This window comes from Notolepis coatsorum (assembly GCF_963971535.1).
Source record: "Notolepis coatsorum genome assembly, chromosome: 1".
In the NCBI taxonomy this organism is placed as follows: domain Eukaryota; kingdom Metazoa; phylum Chordata; class Actinopteri; order Aulopiformes; family Paralepididae; genus Notolepis; species Notolepis coatsorum.
Window position 1 is genome coordinate 35,146,081 of NC_140165.1, and position 21,120 is coordinate 35,167,200.

Consider the following 21,120-nt stretch of genomic DNA (forward strand, 5'->3'; position numbering starts at 1 on the left):
GGTTTTCTTGGTGATTGTGGGACCCCCCCCCCCCACACTTCCTTTCTCCCTGTCCTCTCCCAGCCGCCAGATCCGTCCTGATGGTCCCATGCTGGCACGCTGATAGGCCGGACCGACACCCACCGGTAGGGGCTACGGCGCGGACCGTGCGAGGAATCTCTCCACCTGGTTAAGTCCTCTATGGTGGCAGTGTGCCTTCCGAGCTCAGTCCCTTATTATCCGGCTACCAGCTTCCATATCCGAGGGGGGGGGGTTGTTTGGATTGGCTGACAGACACTGCTCCCGAAACCGTGTAGGGGAGGGGAATCAAGATATTTTGTTCAGCGACCGTGTCAATCAACGGATGTGTTCAAAGAGAGAGAGAGAGAGACTGAAATTATGTTTGTACCACAAACAAATCAGGCGATACAGAAAGTGACAAATGAGAGGTTACAACACGCTCCCTGTGGGAAAACACGATACCCGCATCCGATTAATTCTATGCAAATATTGGCTTCAAATAACGTAGTTCAGTGTGCAACGATGAACCCCCTCATCCCTCTTAGCATTTCAAAGCGTGAGATAAATCTAAACACTGTGCGAGGCCAAACGCATGTCTGAATACAACGCAGCCCGATAGACACTTACCTCCCTCCCGTGAAACCAGACGGAGATATCTCAGCTATAGAGGACCATAACATGTCACAGTTCACACTTCATCGTGCTTTAAAAGCATCCCTGTATTACCACTTCAACCCGGCGTCGACATTGTAGAGGGAAAGAAAAGACTCTACGACTAGTATCTAGTTTACCAGACTAACTCACAATGGACATGATGTTTACTTATTAATGGAATATTTTGCAGTTTTAGGAGGAGAGCTGGGGCCTTCAGATACTAATTTCTCCTGTTTTGTGCCCTGGTCGTGGGATAACCTTCAGAACGCACTACAGCTTAATTGGTTTGTCTCCCTGGGAGAGTTTACTTACAATGAGTACTGTAAGTGCAATTGCTGTTCGATGGCTGGATCTTGTAGTATGTATCTGGTGTCCCTTGTCTGTTGTTTGTTGTAACTTGCTATATTTTATAATATTTTTAATTTAAATTTTAACATTGTATATTTTTTAACTAACTACCACTAACTTGGCCAGGTCTCTCCCGAAAAATACTTCCTGGTTAAATAAAGGTTAAATAGAAAATAATTAAAATACACACAGCTCAGACACCTTATAGACCTCTCATGGTGTTGTAATGTTCCTGCCCAAATAAGGCAGGGTGGCTCTTTGTGGCATAGGGAAATTAATGGGTTATAGCTAGGGATGTCCGATATTATCGGCCGATATTGGCATACAAATGTGATATCGGAAAATATCTGTATCAGTTTTCAATTTTTTTTAAAATATATATATTTTTTTAGATCTATTTTAACTTTATTTACCCAGGGAAGCAAGTAAGAACAAATTATTATTTTATTTATTGTCAAAGTATGCATAATGTTGTGTTAATTACATGACAAGAGATATGTAATGTTAATTACCTGAAATTATTCAGTTTTTTGGGGGGGGAAACCTTGCATATATCGGTATCGGTTGATATCGGTTGATCGGTATCGAAAATTAAGAGTTGGACAATATCGGTATATCGGTATCGGTAAAAAAGCCAATATCGAGCATCCCTAGTTATAGCTTTTTTTTGTGTGGTTTACACAGGCTCTTTATCTTGAACGAGGTCTTCTAATATTTATTTCTCTCTCTGCAGGCAGGAGATTTAGAATTTTTAAGTGGCTTCACATTGCAGCTCATCTCACCTGACCAGTGCGTTCTAGTAGAAATTGCGACATGAGATAATTTAGTGTTAGCAATGTGGCTCTTAAAATTAGGCTACTGTAGTTAGCAAAATATATAATATCCCTGTAAAACCATATCTCTCACCCCAAATGCAATTTACATTAATGGGAAGCTTTGCAATTTTATTTTATAACTTAAGAGGTCTATTATGAGGTATATGGATACAGACAGTCATCTTTGGCATATATAGAATGTGCATTCTACAACCGTTCTCTACACATCGTACATATACACAACAAAATGTTCCTGCTTTCCAGGATCTTTGGTGTGCATCGGTAGCTGTACACAACTACCAACCGTCTCCCGCCAAATGCAGATAACTACCACAGTTCTCCCACCAAATGCAGTTCAACTTCATTAATATGAATGTATTTCCAGTGTCAGCAATATTATAATAATTTATTACATGGCGTTTTAACATTAGCCGAAATGCTTGATTGTGATTGGTCAATAGCCCCCAACAGCGGTGAATTATTTTTCGATAACCAGTGGTGATTATTGTTTTTCGCAGCTGGAGTAATCAAGCCCACTGACACACACTGTTTCAGCTGCTCAGCATATGCACAGCTGCATTCAGTCATCAGTGCAAGCTTTTGATCTCGTAAAATGAATTAGGTATATTGTTAGTAAGTTAGCCATGTAATAAGCGGGATAATATATAGCCTATACTCGGTCATTGTAGCAAAATAATTGACCTTCACTGACGTTTAAAACACCTCGGCGAGGCGCCTCGGTATTTTAAACTCCGTGTCGGTAAATTATTTTGCGACAATGACATAATGCAGGACCTCTTTAGAGAGAGGTCTTTATTCGGCATGCAATGACACAACGACATGCAATGGGCGGCACACACACACACAGAGGAATACACACACACACATGCAATTGTCTCTCAGGGTCGCCGATGCGATTGAGCTCTGCTCTTAACCCATCCCGTCGTCCCTCCCCCCAAGGGCTGCCGGGAGCAGACAGGGCGTCGGCAAGGGCCGCGCCCGGGGACCAATCCAAGTGCTCCTGCCCGTCTTCGTCAGGGACGCAACAGCTGTTCTGCATGTTGGGGACCAATCCAAGTGCTCCTGCCCGTCTTCGTCAGGGACACGACAGCTGTTCTGCATGTTTTTTTTCTTCTGTTGTGCATGTTTTTCCATAGGGTTTCTCTTATCGGGGGGGGGGGGGGACCCTTGCGAGCACGGGGAGAACATGCAAACTCCACACAGTAAGGCCTGGGAGATCCCCCACCTGGGTACCTGGCATCGCGGAAACCTGGTCCCCAAGCGGGAATCGAACCCTGGACCTTCTTGCTGTGAGGCGACAGTGTTAACCACTACACCACCGTGCCGCTACTATATTGTGTCTGTTACTAGGCTTGAGTAAATTGTGAAACAAAGGAGAATATAAATTATGATTTTTCTTTGCATCTTTGACGGTGAATAACACCATGCTACAAATGACCAGACATGAATAACTGCCAATGAGCTCGTTCAGCACCTTCTTGAGATTGCGTGTACAAAAGATCTAAGCAAATTAATAAATGGAAGATTATTAAACAGAAGGTTTTGTAAATACAGTACTTAATTCTGCCATCCAGACACATTATTATTATAGAATATAGAATATCAGGCCTATAAATTACCTTATTATAGCCAAGTCGCACATCAATGGATCGGGCCAAATCTCCTATTTCCAATGGCAGAGTTCAATCTGGATTTAGTATCACCAGGCGTGCAGCAAGAACTGTGAATGAAATCTACTGTAAGTACAGTTACTTCTTTATAATGGAAACTGCTCCGCCATTTTTCATCAGATTGCAACACGGATTTTTGCTAAACGTTCACAGAAAGGTAGATAAACTAACTGCGTTCTAATTTATGCCAATAACATTCAGTTTTGTGGTAGATAATCCCAAAAAAGAAGATAAATAAAAAAAGTTAATCCACAAGTCATTTGATTGACATGAGCTGGCTTGAGCTGGGTAGTGTAGTTTTTCAAAATTCCAACACTCATTGAAAGCCCTGGGTGTCCTTCATCATTATGACTACAAACAAAATGGTGGGGCGCATTTATTTCCGTTGATATTTTCTAGCTTATGAATACAATTCCTAAACTGATATTTCACTAATAACACTTTAACCTATTGGTAAACAAACGTATTGTTGAAAATATACATTATGACTGCTGTTTTGACATGATTAGGGTCTTTACTCTTGGCTACATTTGAAAAAACATTCACACAATGCAACATTAATTCATACAGTCTGTATAGATGGATTCATGGTTTGGGTCCGGTACCGGACCCGTCGGGCTTGAGAGGTTAAACTACAGATAACTACCATTGTTCTCCCGCCAAATGCAGTTAAACTACAGATAACTACCACCCGCCTCCCGCCAAAATGCAGTTAAACTACAAATCCAACGAGGAGTAATCATCCTCTCCCAAGCACCATTATGTCAAAAGATGGAACCGCAGAATCCACCTCTTCTACCATAATCTCTGCCTCCATTCTTCAGCATGAGAGAGCGCCCGCACCTGCAGGTTGGCTCTTATTGCTTTCTTTCTTCGCCGCAACAACTCTCCCCTATTACTCTCCCTCTCCACCCGACCCCTCTGGCCCTCTCTTATCTAAGCAGCGTGCGGGGCTTCTGTGTGTGTGTGTGTGTGTGTGTGTGTGTGTGTGTGTGTGTGTGTGTGACACTACTATTAGGCAGACGGAGCGAGGCTTGACGCCCCAGTAGATCCATATGACAGGGCTCTAACTCCTCCACGCCATTCCGGGTGGGGCAGGCCCCAGCCGCTAGACAGGGTAATTGAATCCCGGTGTGTGGCGTGAGCGAGAGCAAGGTCCTATACATTATGAGTTGTGTCAGCGGGACCCTGGATAGTGGTTGAGTCGCTTCACTGGTTCGTAATAGGGCTGTTACCCATACCCAACACGCAGAGGTGTGTGTGTGTGTGTGTGTGTGTGCATGCGTGTGCACATGCGCAAACATGTGAGCATGGACGCCACACAAACAGGCATGCGCACGTTCAGAACATACATATAAATACACACAAATATACACACTTTTGCGCGCACACACACACACACACGCGTCTTCACTACTCTCCTCTTTCTTTTGCCAAGTTGTCATTGGTTGGTTTTCTCATGCTCTCTCCATTAGCCACTCTAGAGAACCTACACTCAATTTCATCTGATTGCTTTTCTCATTCTGCATGGATCTTCAATTGTCCTCTCTCTTTCACACACGCACGCATGCGCACGTACACACACACACGCGCGCACACACACACACAGTGTCTGATCCTGTCCATGTCTGTACATCTTACTCTCTTTTGTACTAGTAGCCTACTCAAAGCGCGATCCAAAATCATCGCGCGAAGTCACAGACGTCCTCGGGTGCTTTTCACTTCCAAATCCGTGGAAGCGGCATTTCCCCCCAGACTTGTACGGTCCGAGGGATATTTTGGTGTGCCAGGGCGTGTATTTAAATTAGACATGGCTTATAATTATTTTGTTGCAGTGTAATTTCCTAGCCGTGGGCAATCAATTCCTTGCTGAGATCGCATTTCCATAATTCCCCAGCATTTACAACGAGGCATGATTTCAAAGCCCGCCGATGATACACTGCATACATTAATTGAAAGTGAAATGTCAGCTCTAAAAGGTCCCACCTGTGCTCGCTTGTTCTGTACTGTAGCGTATTACGATAATGCCATTTAGATAAAACAACATTCCCTAAAAAGCTGGCAAAATCAACAAATAAAGAAACACAAAACATAAAAGTAGAATTAAAATGACATTATGGCAGTAGAGCATGTGTATTGTTTTGAATAGAATGAAAAGACCGTCCTGGACTCCGTTCAATGCAGTTTCGACAACGTTTATTGAATGTACACCGACAATCCTCTTTAACAAATGATGAGACACTCTGGCCGAACACGTGGAACCTCTCTCTGAGTTGTCTACTGTCCATGGCCTAGTCTCCTTTTTATCCTAAAATATTATTCTTTGGAAACAAACCACTCCCCACAGATGGCTTGACACTCACAAGTCTCTTTGATCTGGCTCTTCAATGGGAATTTTATGGTACATATAAATCAGTATTGACACGCTTGGCCGTAAGTTGAACCTACACAGGTTAAACAATAGTCCATCTAAGGTCACCACTTCCTCACCAGATGCTGAAACTAAAACACACAGAATATGAATAAGCAGTTTGGAATAATTTCCATACAAATACACTACAAGCACCTGAAAGAAAACATCAGCTTAAGAACACCATAACATCAGGGCATTATCGCCTGGATAAACCGCAGCTAAGATCAACAGGCTTTGGCGTATGGATCGATGGGGTCGGATCGGGGGGTGGTGGGGGTGTTCAGCGTGGTAAGAAAGTACTACTGTATTCTCTTTTAAAGTGGCAGGGCCTGCAGCCCGGGGGTCTGCGCTGCCCGCAGGGCCTCTGGAAGAGGAGCGGTGGAGAGAGAGAGAGAGAAGCATGGAGTTCACGCTAGGAGATGGAATAGAGAAGCGGGGGTACTGTATAAGCCCCAGGGGGGACTCCTCCTTAATCTCCGTCCATTGATTTCAGATGCTCTCCTCGTATGTCTTATCTCTCCTCCCCGGTTAAGGAAAAGACATTATTAGTAACACTTCCCTGGCAAAAGTCAATGGTCCATGCCCACTGTAGTGACTGCTATCAAAGAAGAATGCCGCTAAGAGGCTAAGTAGGCTCTTGATTGTGACGCGTTCAAAACGAATCCATTAGGACGTCCAGATGCGTTTACAGTGTTTGTTGATGGAAATAAAAATGGACTGACAAGCAATTGATATACTGAAATAATCAAATAAAACATTTATTATACTCTGATGTGATGTGAGGTGAGGTGAGGTGAGGTGAGGTGAGGTGACGTGAGGTGACATGAGGTGAGGTTATGTGAGGTGAGGTGAGGTGAGGTGAGGTGACGTGAGGTGAGGTGAGGTGAGGTGAGGTGAGGTGAGGTGAGGTGAGGTGAGGTGAGGTGAGGTGAGGTGAGGTGAGGTGAGGTGACGTGACGTGAGGTGACGTGAGGTGAGGTGACATGACGTGATGTGATATGACGTGGTGGTCAACAGAAAATAGTGGAGCCCTACTAACCTATTTGTTCCTCCTCTCCGCCGTACAAGTGACGAGGTCGCGCGATAGAGTGACACCACACCCAGGTGCTAATTACCGGAAGTGATAGTGTGCAGCCTAAACAAAATGCGCTTTGGCCCATGCACGTTGAGTTTTACACGATGGAGGTTGAGTTTAAGTTAGTTTTGTACTGGTTTTGTCATGCTAACATTAGAATGTCATAGCATGTGTCCCATTATGCATATTATTACCATACTGGATGGAATGTAGCCTTACTGGCTAGCTAACATTAGCTATTAACAAGCTAACATGTTTTATACGCTAAACAAGCCTCACAGTAAAGTTTGGCAATGTTCAATTATATAACCCTAATGTCGCCAGTTTGTCAGCAAATTTAAAGTGAGTGTATTTACATTTAGTCATTTAGCTGACTCTTTTATCCAAAGCAACTTACAAGTTCTGTACAACAAGTCAGCAGGAAGGGTACAACTCTGGCAGCTAAGGGTAAGTAACATTGTTGGGCAAACGGTGTCAAACTTGAGTGCTACAGACTTAAGTGCTACAGTCTTGAGTGCATTAGCAGAGTGAGTCAAGTACAATCACAGTGTGATACTGGACAGTAATGTTAATTGTGCTCGGTGTACAGCAGTGGCTGTATTTCTGGAACTCTACATGGTGGCAGAATTTCCCCAAGGGGATCAATAAAGGAATATCTTATCTTATCTTAAAACCAGGGAAGAAAATATCTAGCATAGGATTGTGTTGTGACGATGGCAGATGTTTCAGGGGGACCCTGATGTAAACAAGACGAAAGTCTTTCTCTGGTCTGCATCCCCTTAACAATTGTATGTATTGAGCTGTACTGTACTGTACCCATTCTGCAATCTGTTAATAAAGTTTTCAATCAATCAATCAATCAATCAATCAATCAATCAATCAATCAATCAATCAATCAATCAATCAATCAATCAATCAATCAATTCCTCTCTGGTATCGCAGCCCAAGGATGTGAATCTGATCCTCAAAACAATGTACCTACTGTAACTCTATGTCAGGTAGTGCATCCATCTGTCAACACACTGGTCACATCTGTAGTGGATTGTTGTGTTACTAAAACATTGTGCCAAGAAAAAGACAGAATGACGATAAGAAGGTGAATTCACCTTTATGTTTGCAGACACGCCTGCCTTTTTGCCTTGGCATTTATTTTAATTTTTTTTATTATTATCTTTATTAGCTTTTTCCTGGTCGCGCAGGACCGACAGCTTTTTCTTGGCCACGCAGGACAGAGGAGAGAGGGAGAAACGGGAGGAGAAGAAGGGAAGACATGCAGCATATGGTCACCGGGTGTGGGAAACAAACCCGGCACCACCGCTTCGCGACTCAGCGCGCTATGTGGTGTGCTACTGGAGCGCCCCTTGGCATTTTCTTTTATTCAATTAATGGGTTGTATTTTTGTTTAGTCTCACACAGATGGGTGAAATGCTCCAGCACGAGCATTTAATAAATTTCATGAGAGACATGCATGTGCTTATACACACACGTGCACACACACACACATGTGCACGCGTGCACACATGCACACACACACACACACACACACACACACACACACACACACACACTCGCGTGCACACACACACACACGCACACACACACACACGCACACACACAAAGTAAAATCTTCTATTAAAAATGTATTTATTCTATTAAAATATTCCTATAATTTGTATATTTTGTCTCACTTCTGTGTACATGGAAATAATTCTTGTGTGTGCCTTGTGAGCCCATTATGGGCTGAGCATCTTGATGTAAAATAGGGCCCTCAGTTACTTTTAATTAATGACCTGTTTTGACAAACTGGATGGGCTGACTATTGCTCTGCCAAAACATACTCTTGGTGTTTGTGTCATTTTACGTTGTTGCCACCCCCATCACAGTGCATATATACTGTACAGCAAGCAACGCGATCAACCAGTCACTGGAAGTCCATTCATTTTCAATTAGTCTAGTCCCTGCTAACGTATACTAGTCCACAAAAGGTTGCCCTCTGATGAACGTTGGCCAATCATCATCCATCAACAGCCAATACGATTTCTGCATCCCCACTAATTTCCATAACATTTCCATAATATGGATTATTATGGAAACAGCATTTCCATAATATTCTGTATATATATTTATCCATATATTCTTATATATTTTTTTTATTTACCCAGGGTAGGTTCTCTGAGCACAGACTTTCAGCAATGCCCTGCTTCACATTCACACAGTTACATGCATTCACACCTGGGAGCTGCCCAGTACAACCACAGTCTGACTCTGTTGGCCACTAGGAGATGCCCAGTACAAACACAGTCTGACACTGTTGACCACTAGGAGCTGCCCAGTACAACCACAGTCTGACACTGTTGACCACTAGGAGCTGCCCAGTACAAACACAGTCTGACACTGTTGACCACTAGGAGCTGCCCAGTACAACCACAGTCTGACACTGTTGACCACTAGGAGCTGCCCAGTACAAACACAGTCTGACACTGTTGGCCACTAGGAGCTGCCCAGTACAAACACAGTCTGACACTGTTGACCACTAGGAGCTGCCCAGTACAACTACAGTCTGACACTGTTGACCACTAGGAACCGCCCAGTACAAACACAGTCTGACACTGTTGACCACTAGGAGCTGCCCAGTACAACCACAGTCTGACACTGTTGACCACTAGGAGCTGCCCAGTACAAACACAGTCTGACCACTTGGCCACTGAGCAGCTCCACTGGAGCAGCTGGGGGTTAATTGCCTTGCTCAAGGGCAGCGGTTGGTATTGAGGGACAGGAGCGAGTTATTCATTCACTTCCCTGCTCAGATATTTTCTGGGGGATCGAACCGACGACCTTCCAGTCTCTAACCTTTAGGCCTCCACTGCCACATCTGTCTGAATACACTGCATATACTCCTTTTTACATACCTGTTTATCCTGTTAAGCTGTAGCCCTATTTTCAGAAATTTCGCCTAAAGGTACATGCCTAAGTAAATGGAAGATTGCTCCACTTCTGCAAGGTCAATTTGCATGTTCTTGGTATCTAGGAACATCTAGGGACCTGGGGGGTATGTATTTCCAGTATCAGAAATATTGTGTCTGTTACTAGGCTTGAGTAAATTGTAATGAAGAAAAGGAGAATATAAATTATGATTTATTTTTGCATCTGTGCGGGTGAATAACACCATGAAAACATTGAGGTCCTTCTGATTTGGCTCACTGAGCTCATTCACCACCTTATTGAGATCAAGTGTAAAAGAAATCTAAGCAAATGAATAAAGGGAAGATGATTAAACAGAAGGATTTGTAGATACAGTAATAAATGATAATCGATTTTAATTATGAATTCATATTTGACCTTGAACTTGACCTTATTATGGCCAAATCATACATCTATGGATAGGGAAAAGGCTCCTCTTTCCAATGGCAGGGTTGAATATGGATTTAGTCATTTCCTTGCGGTTTTACGATAAAAGAGATATAATTAGCATTTTTCCGATAAATTTGTATTTCCGATAAATCGTATAAAACATCGGTAAAAATGAAAATATACACTTTGACTACTGTTTTGATAGGGTTATGGTATTTACTCTTGGCTAAAAAAAAAAAAAAGAAAAAAAAACATTAACCTCTTAACATCCAAGGGCCCACATGTGGGCCCTCATGAGGACGATTAGCGACGCGCCACTTTGCTGACCTCAAACCAGCTGTACGATGACAATACATTTGAATCTAATCTGCCGTGACAAAAAAATTGCTACAACGGAATGTCTCACCGCTCAAAATGGAAGATAAGCAGGCTGTTCTCAGTTTCTCCCCGCGCTCGTAAACTTATGAAAGACGACAGAAATAAGCTTCCTCCGTCAAAACTTTGCGTCGCACCGTGGGACCGCCGCCGTGAAGACTCCATCACCCGGTGCCGCGTGCCACCGCCTACGGCGACATAGTCAGAATAGAGACGCCGTCAATTAAAGTCGCTCGCCGTTAAACTACGCCCACATCGATGTCACTTCAATGGTCTCCCGTCTCCGACGCGATCATATCTCGAGTCATATACATGTGAGTAACCCCAAATATATTTTACCCACACTTCTTGCCTTTTTTACAGTTATTTGTGAATGACAAATGTGGGTGAGAAGTGCTGTGGCACAGTGAGGCGTCACAATGCGAGCGAGTGCAGCGCCGCAAAATCAAGGACAAAGAGCTCCAAGCGAGGAACTGGCTAATAGGGTACGTTCTGTCAAAGTAGCGCGGGGGAAAACGCAGTCTTTTCTCAGTCATTTGACATTTATTGAAAGAGCTCTATGCTGTAAAATTGGCTGTAATTGGTTCCAATAATAAGCCTCACAAAGTGCGCACAGCATCCTCTAGACCTAGACTTCCGCCTGTGGCTTTCCCCCCATTGAAGATCAAAACTACCAAGTATTACAGCCAAACCGTATTGTGTGGGTTCATAATCTTTGATGGATGTATACATTATTTAATTCTTACACTGTAAAAGCCTCACCGATCAAGAGCAGCGGTTGGGCCTCCATCTTCGTTTTCATCGAAGTTGTGAATAAAACGTATGAAACATGAAAACTACAGAGTTTTAAAAACAAGCGAGTCAGGTGATCATGAGTATATCATTCCAATAATGTATTCCGTCTGTTGTTTTGACTGTTTTGGTTTTGTCATCCTCTGCCTCCTCGGCTCGAGACTGGTCTTCGAATGGCGAGGCCTACGGGTACTGTAGTAGTTACCATGGAAACAAATAGAAGATTCAATTGCATTAGGTACGCAGTCTTGTACCCAGGAATTATTTCTTGTTTTTCTCAAATGTATGAACCCAGATCTCATTTCACTATATGCTCAACTCTGCTCCCGTCAAATGTCAGACCGATGTAATAAGTGGAACCATGTAAGTCCACTACTATGGTAAAAGACCATGGAGACTGGGGGCGACAGTGGCTCGGGAGGTAATCCAGAGGTACCCGCTCCTCTCGGGCAGTGTGTCAAAGTGACCATGAGCAAGACACTTAACCCCTAATTGCTCCTGATGAGCAGGTTGGCACCTTGCATGGTTGCCTCTGCCGTCGGTGTGTGAATGTGTGAGTGAATGGGTAAAATGTGAGGAACAAAATTGTAAAGCACTTTATAAATGCAGCCATACCATTTACCAGGAACCAGGTGGGTCTTAAAGATCCAGTACAATGATGTTTTATATTGCTTATTGTGGACTGTTATTGTCACAAGTATAATTTTCTCAGATGCATCATTTGATATAAGTAAATGGACTGTGTTTAGATAGCAGCTTTTACCCAGAGCGCTTTACAATTTGCTCCTCACATTCACCCATTCACCCATTCACTCACACATTCACACACAGACGGCAGAGGGGACCATGCAAGGTGCCAACTTGCTCATTGAGAGCAGTTAGGGATTAAGTGTCTTGCTCTAGGACACATCGACACACGGCCGGGAGGAGCGGGAATCGAACCGGACACCGTCCGATTACCAGACGACCGCTCTACCTCCTGAGCCACTGTCGCCCCAAACATTCTAAGTGTTGAATCTAAGGCCACCGTGAGCACAGCCAGGCTGATGGGGTGTGGCCTTCTGGAGGTTTGGGATCAGTGCAGGATGACTCTGACCACTCAGCTATGTGACTGATTAGCCAATCAGAGCAGCTAGATGTGACTGATGAGCCAATCAGAGCAGCTAGATGTGACTGATGGGCCAACCAGAGCAGCTAGATGTGACTGATGGGCCAACCAGAGCAGCTAGATGTGACTGATTGGCCAACCAGAGCAGCTAGATGTGACTGATGGGCAATGTTTCCCTCTAAGGTGCGCCCGTGCGCGCGCGCGCACATGGCCAAATGCTCCCGCGCACATCTGAAATCTGTCGCGCACAGAAACGCGTGTGTAAAAAAAATAAAAGACGTTTGTTTGGATGCACATACTCATAATAATTCACACGTTCTGGGGCCCCCAACATAGCGCTCGCTCTAATTGGCTAGCTCTTCGATGCGATCCAACCTATTGCGTGGCACCACAGAGAGACGTTTTAGTATCGGTGTCTGTGATTTGCCTAAACGTTTGACGCTTCCTGAATCCGCAGCAGCCGTAGTGGACGGCGAGTGCGAGACACTAAAATAATAATGACGACTAGTCAGCCTCCATTTCAAGTGTGAAAGACTGCACATCAGAACTTGAAGTGACTCTTTTCTGATGTGCAGTGTTCTGATGTGCAGTGTGCACACAGACTAACAGAAATGACTAAGTAAGAGCTAATGAATGTTGGTGGTGGTCGGAGGGGCCGTAGGCGTTGATTATTCGCCACGCTTCCGTGAGTCTGCCTCAGGGCAGCTCTGGCTGCAATTGTAGCTTACCACCACCGGTATGCTGTCTTGTGCTGCTGGGATGAAATGCTTGTTTGGTCGCAGCTTTCGTTACACAGTAGCAGGAGTTGGTTGGGCTTGACGTGCCGAGACAGCTTGTACACAACCCGAAACCTGTCTGGCCTCACGTGGTATGAGGCTGCAATCCATTACCTGGAAGACAATAGGCCAGGGGAGGGGACTAACAAACCAACTCCAAAACACCAGAAGCCAGAAATGGTGGAAGGTTGGGCTTGGGGCCAGCGACCCCATCCTGTAAAAAAACTCATTGCTACAAAAACGTCAACAAAGAAAAACCAAGAATCTCCGGCTCTGAGAGAGGATGGACCTCAGGTAGGAAGTATGACGCAGTGTAGTGAAAGCCGGAAACATCCGGAAGCTACCCTGCCGACCACCATTCTCTCAAGCAGGGCCATTACCACCATCGGAACATGGAATGTAAGGACCATGTATGAAGCCGGAAAGACTGCGCAGGTGGCTGCCGAGATGAGGAATTACAATCTTGCCATACTCGGAATCAGTGAATCAAGGTGGATCGGATCCGGCCAGAAGAGGCTCGCCACAGGCGAGATGACACTGTACTCAGGCCATGAAGAGGACAATGCACACCATACCCAGGGAGTGGCCTTGATGCTGTCCAAGGCTGCCCAGAGAGCACTTATTGGATGGGAAGCACATGGTCCTAGGATCATTGCAGCTTCCTTTAGAACTATGAAGGCAAAAATAAACATGAACATTATCCAGTGCTATGCCCCTACAAATGACAGCAATGAAGAGAGAAAAGAAGAATACTACAGCAGACTACAGGACATCATTCAGAAATACCCAGAAAGAGACATCAACATCATAATGGGAGACTTCAATGCCAAGGTAGGAAGTGACAACAGAGGCTACGAGGAGACAATGGGAAAGCAAGGTATAGGAGAGATGAACGACAACGGGGAGAGATTCGCAAACCTATGCGCCACTAACAACCTGGTCATCGGCGGAAGCATTTTCCCCCACAAAAGGATACACAAAGCTACTTGGATCTCACCGGACCTCAACACCGAAAACCAGATAGACCATGTGTGCATCACTAAGAAGTTCAGGAGGTCCCTTCAAGATGTTTGTGTTAGGAGAGGAGCTGATGTTGCCTCAGACCACCACCTCCTGGTTGCCCGGCTGAAGCTGAAATTAAAGAAAAACTGGACAGGAGAGAAGAATCGGAGACAAACATTCAACACAGCACTTCTGAGAGACCCAACCAAGTTAGAAGAATACAAACTCACACTTAGGAACAAGTTTCAAGCCCTGCAAGAGTTGATTGAAGAAGAGGAGGAAAACATCGACAAGAAGTGGAAGTCTGTGAAGGAAGCAGTAAGTACAACGTGCAAAGAAGTACTGGGCCCGAAGAAACACAACCACAAGGAGTGGATATCAGCAGAGTCATTGAGGAAGATAGAGGAGAGGAAAGGGAAGAAGGCACTAATCAACAACAGTCGAACAAGAGCCGAAAAGGTCAAAGCACAAAACCAGTACACAGAAGCCACAAAAAGGGTTAAGAAAAGCATCAAGGCAGACAAGAAGGACTATATAGAGAGTCTTGCGGCAGAGGCTGAAGAAGCAGCTAGACATGGAAATTTGAAAGACTTATATAACACCACCAAGAAGCTGTCAGGAAAGTTTAGTAAACCAGAAAGACCAGTTAAGGACAAAGATGGACAGCCAATCATCGGAGAGGAAAGACAAAAGGAAAGATGGGTAGAACATTTTGAGGAACTGCTAAACAGACCAGCACCACAGGACCCACCAGACATCCACCAAGCTGACAGGGATCTGCTGATAGACTGCAGCGTGCCAACAAAAGAAGAGATCCGCAAAGCCATCAAGAAGCTGAGGAACGGCAAGACTGCAGGACCCGACGGTATTCCGGCAGAAGCACTGAAGGCCGATATAGAGACGATGGAAGAGATGCTCCATCCTCTCTTCAAGAAGATATGGGAAGAAGAACACATCCCATCAGAATGGAAGGAGGGCTACCTCGTCAAAATACCGAAGAAAGGAGATCTGAGCCAATGTGCAAACTACAGAGGGATCACATTACTCTCCATCCCAGGAAAAGTATTCAACAGGATTTTACTGGACCGGATGAAGGACGCAGTCGACCCACAGCTACGAGACCACCAGGCGGGCTTCCGCAAAAACAGATCCTGCACAGACCAGATTGCAACACTGCGGATAATACTGGAGCAGTCATTAGAGTGGAATTCACCCCTATTCATTAATTTCATTGACTATGAAAAGGCTTTCGACAGCGTAAATAGAGAGACCCTCTGGAAGCTACTCAGACACTACGGAGTGCCAGAGAAGTACAGAAATATCATCAGGAACTCCTATGAGGGGATGACCTGCAGGGTAATTCATGGCGGTCAACCCACCGACGCCTTCCAGATAAAAACTGGAGTGAGACAGGGCTGTTTGTTGTCACCATTTCTGTTCCTGCTGGCAATAGACTGGGTCATGAAGCAATCCACGGCAAAGAAACGAAATGGCATACAATGGACATTATGGACGCAGTTAGAAGACCTCGACTTTGCAGATGACCTGGCCCTTCTCTCTCACACCCAGCAGCAGATGCAGGAAAAGACCAGTACCATCGCTGACAACTCTACTCGGCTTGGGCTTAACATCCACAGAGGGAAGAGCAAGGTCATGAGAATCAATTCTGACAACACATCACCCATCATTCTGGAAGGAGAAGCGTTGGAAGAGGTAGACAACTTCACCTACCTGGGCAGCATGGTTAACAAGCAAGGTGGAACAGATGCTGATGTGAGAGCCAGGATTGGCAAGGCCAGAGGAGCCTTTCTCCAACTAAAAAACATCTGGAGCTCAAGAGACATTTCCATCACAACCAAGATCAGGATATTTAACACCAACGTGAAGTCAGTCCTACTCTATGGCGCTGAGACCTGGAGGACCACTGTCACAACAACCAATAAATTACAAGTTTTCCTAAACACCTGTCTGCGCCGAATCCTCCAGATTCGCTGGCCTAACACCATCAGCAATAAAGACCTGTGGCAACGAACACAACAACAGCCAGCAGAGAAAGAGATTCTCCAACGGCGTTGGAGATGGATTGGCCATACACTCCGTAAACCATCCCTGAGCATCACAAGACAATCTCTCAGGTGGAACCCCCAAGGGAAAAGAAAGCGAGGCCGACCACGAAACACCTGGCGCAGAGACTTGGAAGACGATGCCAAGAAGATGGGACACACCTGGGGCCAGCTTGAGAGGTTGGCTCAGGATCGGGATGCTTGGAGAACCCTTGTTGACGGCCTATGCCCCAAACGGGGTAAAAGGCGTAAGTAAAGTAAGTACCACCGGTATGACTGTGTATGAGCGAATAATGGACTCTGTGAAGCACTCTGGGTCAGTGAAGAGCGCTATATAAATCCAAGTCATTATTATTATTATTATTATTATTAAGACCAGACCAGAGGAAAAGAGCTGCCTTTGGATTATTTTATTTATTATTTTATTATTTTTTGAGGAACAGAGGAGTAAACAAGTGACTATTTTCTGATGTGCAGTGTGCACACAGACTAACAGCAAGGACTAAGAGCTAAGAGCCTAAGACCAGACCAGAGGAGAAGAGCTGCCTTTGGATTATTCTATTTATTATTTTATTATTTTATACATTTTTTGAGGAACAGAGGAGTAAACAAGTGACTCTTTTCTGATGTGCAGTGTTCTGATGTGCAGGTGTTCTTATGTGCAGTGTGCACACAGACTAACAGAAAGGACTAAGTAAGAGCTAAGACCAGACCAGAGGAGTCTGGAAACAAGTGACTTTTTTTCTGATGTGTATCTGAATAATGGAGAAAGGAGGAATGAAGCAGAGGGGAAGGTGAGAGGTTTAGAGGGAGAGAGGGAGGGAGAGAGAGAAGAGGGAGGGAGGACGTTGCTCTGTATCGTCAATCAATGGTCAAATAAATATTTGATTAAGGAATATAATATGCCTTTTTGTATTATTTCTGTGTATCAGCAAAATGTATATATTTCTATGTTAGACATTGAGGTAAATTAAGATTCTCAGATTTTTTTACAAACCGCCGCTTATCAACTAACCGGTTAATCGGAAGGTGACGTATGTTGCTCAGTATGTGCTTATGTAATATTTCAGAGGAAGCAGACTGGATATCTGAAATGGTTGATTTAGTCGATATCCAGGGGGGTCAGTCACTCAATCAGTGATTATGCAGCTCTGGACTAAAGATGTTCTGGTCATGTTACATAATGAATTGGAGCTTACAGTGTCATTGTTTAAACCGGAATAAGTTTGGAATGTAGTCGCACGCGAGGGTGAATGCGTCGCTCGCCATAACATGTCACGCACCTAATATTATTATCTTGCACGGCAGACAGTGACGATAATGGCCTCTCTCACACATTTTAATTGATCCTATCTCAAACCTGCGCTGTGTTAGAAGTCATGGGAGACAAATCATTACCATGAGATTACCCGCAGTTGTGTGCAACCCGCACACGTTTGAAGCAACCCACCCTCGCTTCCCTGTAATGACCGGACCGCACGTACGTACAGCGGAGTGCAGCTACTGTGGAAGCGGTTCATTTGATTTGAGAGACGGCGCCTTGTGATTGGATCCAACGGCCCATGCCGTCTTTGAAGTGGGTTGGGAGATAAGTGGGTCTTGATTATCTTCCGTTGCACTCCGTACTTGCTTGGATTATGAATGGAAGGTAATCTTGCAAATAATGGATGGCTTGTAAGTGTCAGGAGCGTTCCGTTTAAAGGGACATGCCAGTGGATTACAGCATTTGAAGTCATCATACAGCATACAGTACCATGTGAAAGAAGTAGTAGAACGCGCTCACCTCACTTAACACTGGGTGCTGTAACCTCTGATACTATACATGGTCTTAATAGGGAAACAGGTCCAGGCACGCACTCCAGTTTTCTCCACAAAATTTATTGGCAACCTGAAATCATGACGTCAACACACCTTCTTCAGAAGCAAGCCATTTCTGACACACCGAATAATCATGATTTCAGGCTGCCAATAAATTTGAAAAAACTGGAGTGCATGACTGGACCATATTTCATATTTTTTCAAGTCATCATACCATACCATTTCATAGAGGTGAAAAAAAGAATCAATGTGAACACGGGAATCCAGCTACATCGATGTATACAACTGATCATCGATATAACTTCAAATTAAAGTCTGTGTTTATCTATTTAATACACATATAGTGCCAAGGTTTTAATTGCGTGTGTTCGATTAGCTCTGGCTGAATCAGTCGCTTCATATTTGTGTACCTGTTACACTTTGAATAACTATGGAAATTAATCCGAACCGTGGTCAAAATGTACCATTTTATGATGACACTGAATCGTAAATAATCAGGAATCTAATCATCTAATGGTCTGACATCCTTACATCCAACAAAGGACAATTGACCTATCTTTTATCACAGCACAGAGACTGCCCTCATCAAGATCACTATGACCTCCTCCTTGCTGCAGACTCCGGACACATCATTTACATTTACATTTTACATTTAGTCATTTAGCTGACGCTTTTATCCAAAGCGACTTACAAGTTCTGTACGACAAGCCATCAGGAAGGGCACAACTCTATCAGCTGAGCAACAATGTTCATCAAAGTGTTGAGTGCTACAGTGTAGGTTAGTTTATTAGGACAAGTGCATGACAGTATAGTTTTTTTTTTTAATTCAGATAATGGTTGAAGAAGTGCGTCTTTAGTCGACGGCGAAGACATCAGCCTCCGCATCCTTCTCGACCTCTCCGCGGCGTTCGATACAATATCCCACTCAGTCCTCCTCAAATGCCTCTCCGACAACCTTGCCATCACCGGTACAGCTCTGTCTTGGTTTCATTCATATCTCACAAATATATCTCAGTTTGTCAGCATCAGCGGCTCATCCTCCCCCCGGCCCCAGTCAACCACGGTGTCCCCCAAGGCTCCGTGCTGGGTCCCCTACTATTCACCATTTACATGCTTTGATTGATTGATTGAAAACTTTATTAACAGATTGCAGAATGGGTACAATACAGTACAGCTCAATACACACAATTGTTAAGGGGATGCAGACCAGAGAAAGACTTTCGTCTTGTTTACACCAGGGTCCCCCATTTTCAATTCATCAGGACATATATGACTTACATGACATACAGATAGTCAGTACTGCTACATCTATACATTTATGACATACCAGATTTGCAAATACAGTACTGTTTGTGATACAGAAGGAGTCAAGAAAAGGGAGTATATACATTTGACGTAGAAACTGTACATTGGAGGAGGTTGGGTGGGGGGGGTTGGGTACACTGGGATATTGACAACCATACTGGGTAATTTACATTGGAGGTGGTTGGGGGGGGGGGGGGGGCACACTGTATAAACAAGCAAAACTGTACATTGAGGGGGGGGAGACTCTGTACAAACAAACAAAATTGTACATTGGACTATTGACAAAACCATACTAGGTAAATGACTGTACATTGGAGGGGGTTGGGTTAGGATATTTACAGGGGCCAGTGTTGAATTGCAGTCTCCCGTAGGTGTCTCTTGAGAGAGGTTTTGAAAGTGGGTAGTGATCCACATTCCTTTACAGCTTTGGGTAGGGCGTTCCACATTGATGTGGCATAATTGCGAAACGTGTTTAGTCCCTTATTTGAGCCGAATCTGGGTTTAACATGATTTGTGGAGCTCCCTCTGGTGTTGTGATCGTGGTATTCACTGACCTTTGGGAAGTATTTTGCCATGTACATGGGTACCTTGGTCGTGTAGTGTATCTTGTAGACCAGGCCCATTGCAAGTTGCTGTACTCTGTCATCTACTCTAAGCCATCCTAGGTTGTCAAAGTGGGCAGGGGTGAGGTGGGTTCTAGGAGTAAGGTCAAGCAGTAGTCTGACCAGTTTGTTTTGAGATGTTTGTAATTTTGTTTTTAGCGCCTTTGAGGTGCTTTGGTACCATGAGGTGCAAGCATAGTCGTAGTACCCCTGAATGAGTGCTCCTGCCAGAGTCTTCAGGGTATTCTTGTTTACCAGAGAGGAGATCCGGTACAAGAATCGAGTTCGTTGGTTGACTTTTTTTATTACATTGGATGCCATTTTGTCACAGGAGAGATTAGCCTCTAGGATGGAACCCAGGTAGGTAATTTCATCTTTCCTTGTGACAATATTGTCACCCACTGTAACTGAGAAGCCGTCGGTCTTGCTGAGTTTGTTATTTGAACCGAAGAGAATGGACTCTGTTTTGCCCATGTGTAATGATAGTTTGTTATCAGCGAGCCATATGCAGATTCTGCCTAGTTCCGAGCTGAGGGTTTTTTCAACCTGTAACTTGTTCTTGTCAGAGACCAGCAGGGCTGAGTCGTCCGCAAACAGGAACAAGTTGCAGTCACAAGCTGACGACATGTCATTTGCATAAATTAGGAACAGTAGCGGTCCTAGTATGCTTCCTTGTGGAACACCACAGCTCACTGTGAGAGGGGGGGATAGGGTACCGTTTACCTCCACCATCTGTTCCCTCCCCTCAAGGTAGGATTGCATCCAGCTCACTGATAGACTATCAAAACCAATTGCTTTTAGCTTGTCAATCAGAATGGAGTGATTGACCGTGTCAAAGGCCTTTTGTAGGTCCAGCATGACCATGCCGCAGTATTTGCCTGCGTCCACCTCTTGTTTGATGTGGTCATTCAAATAGAGAAGGCATGCTCCCC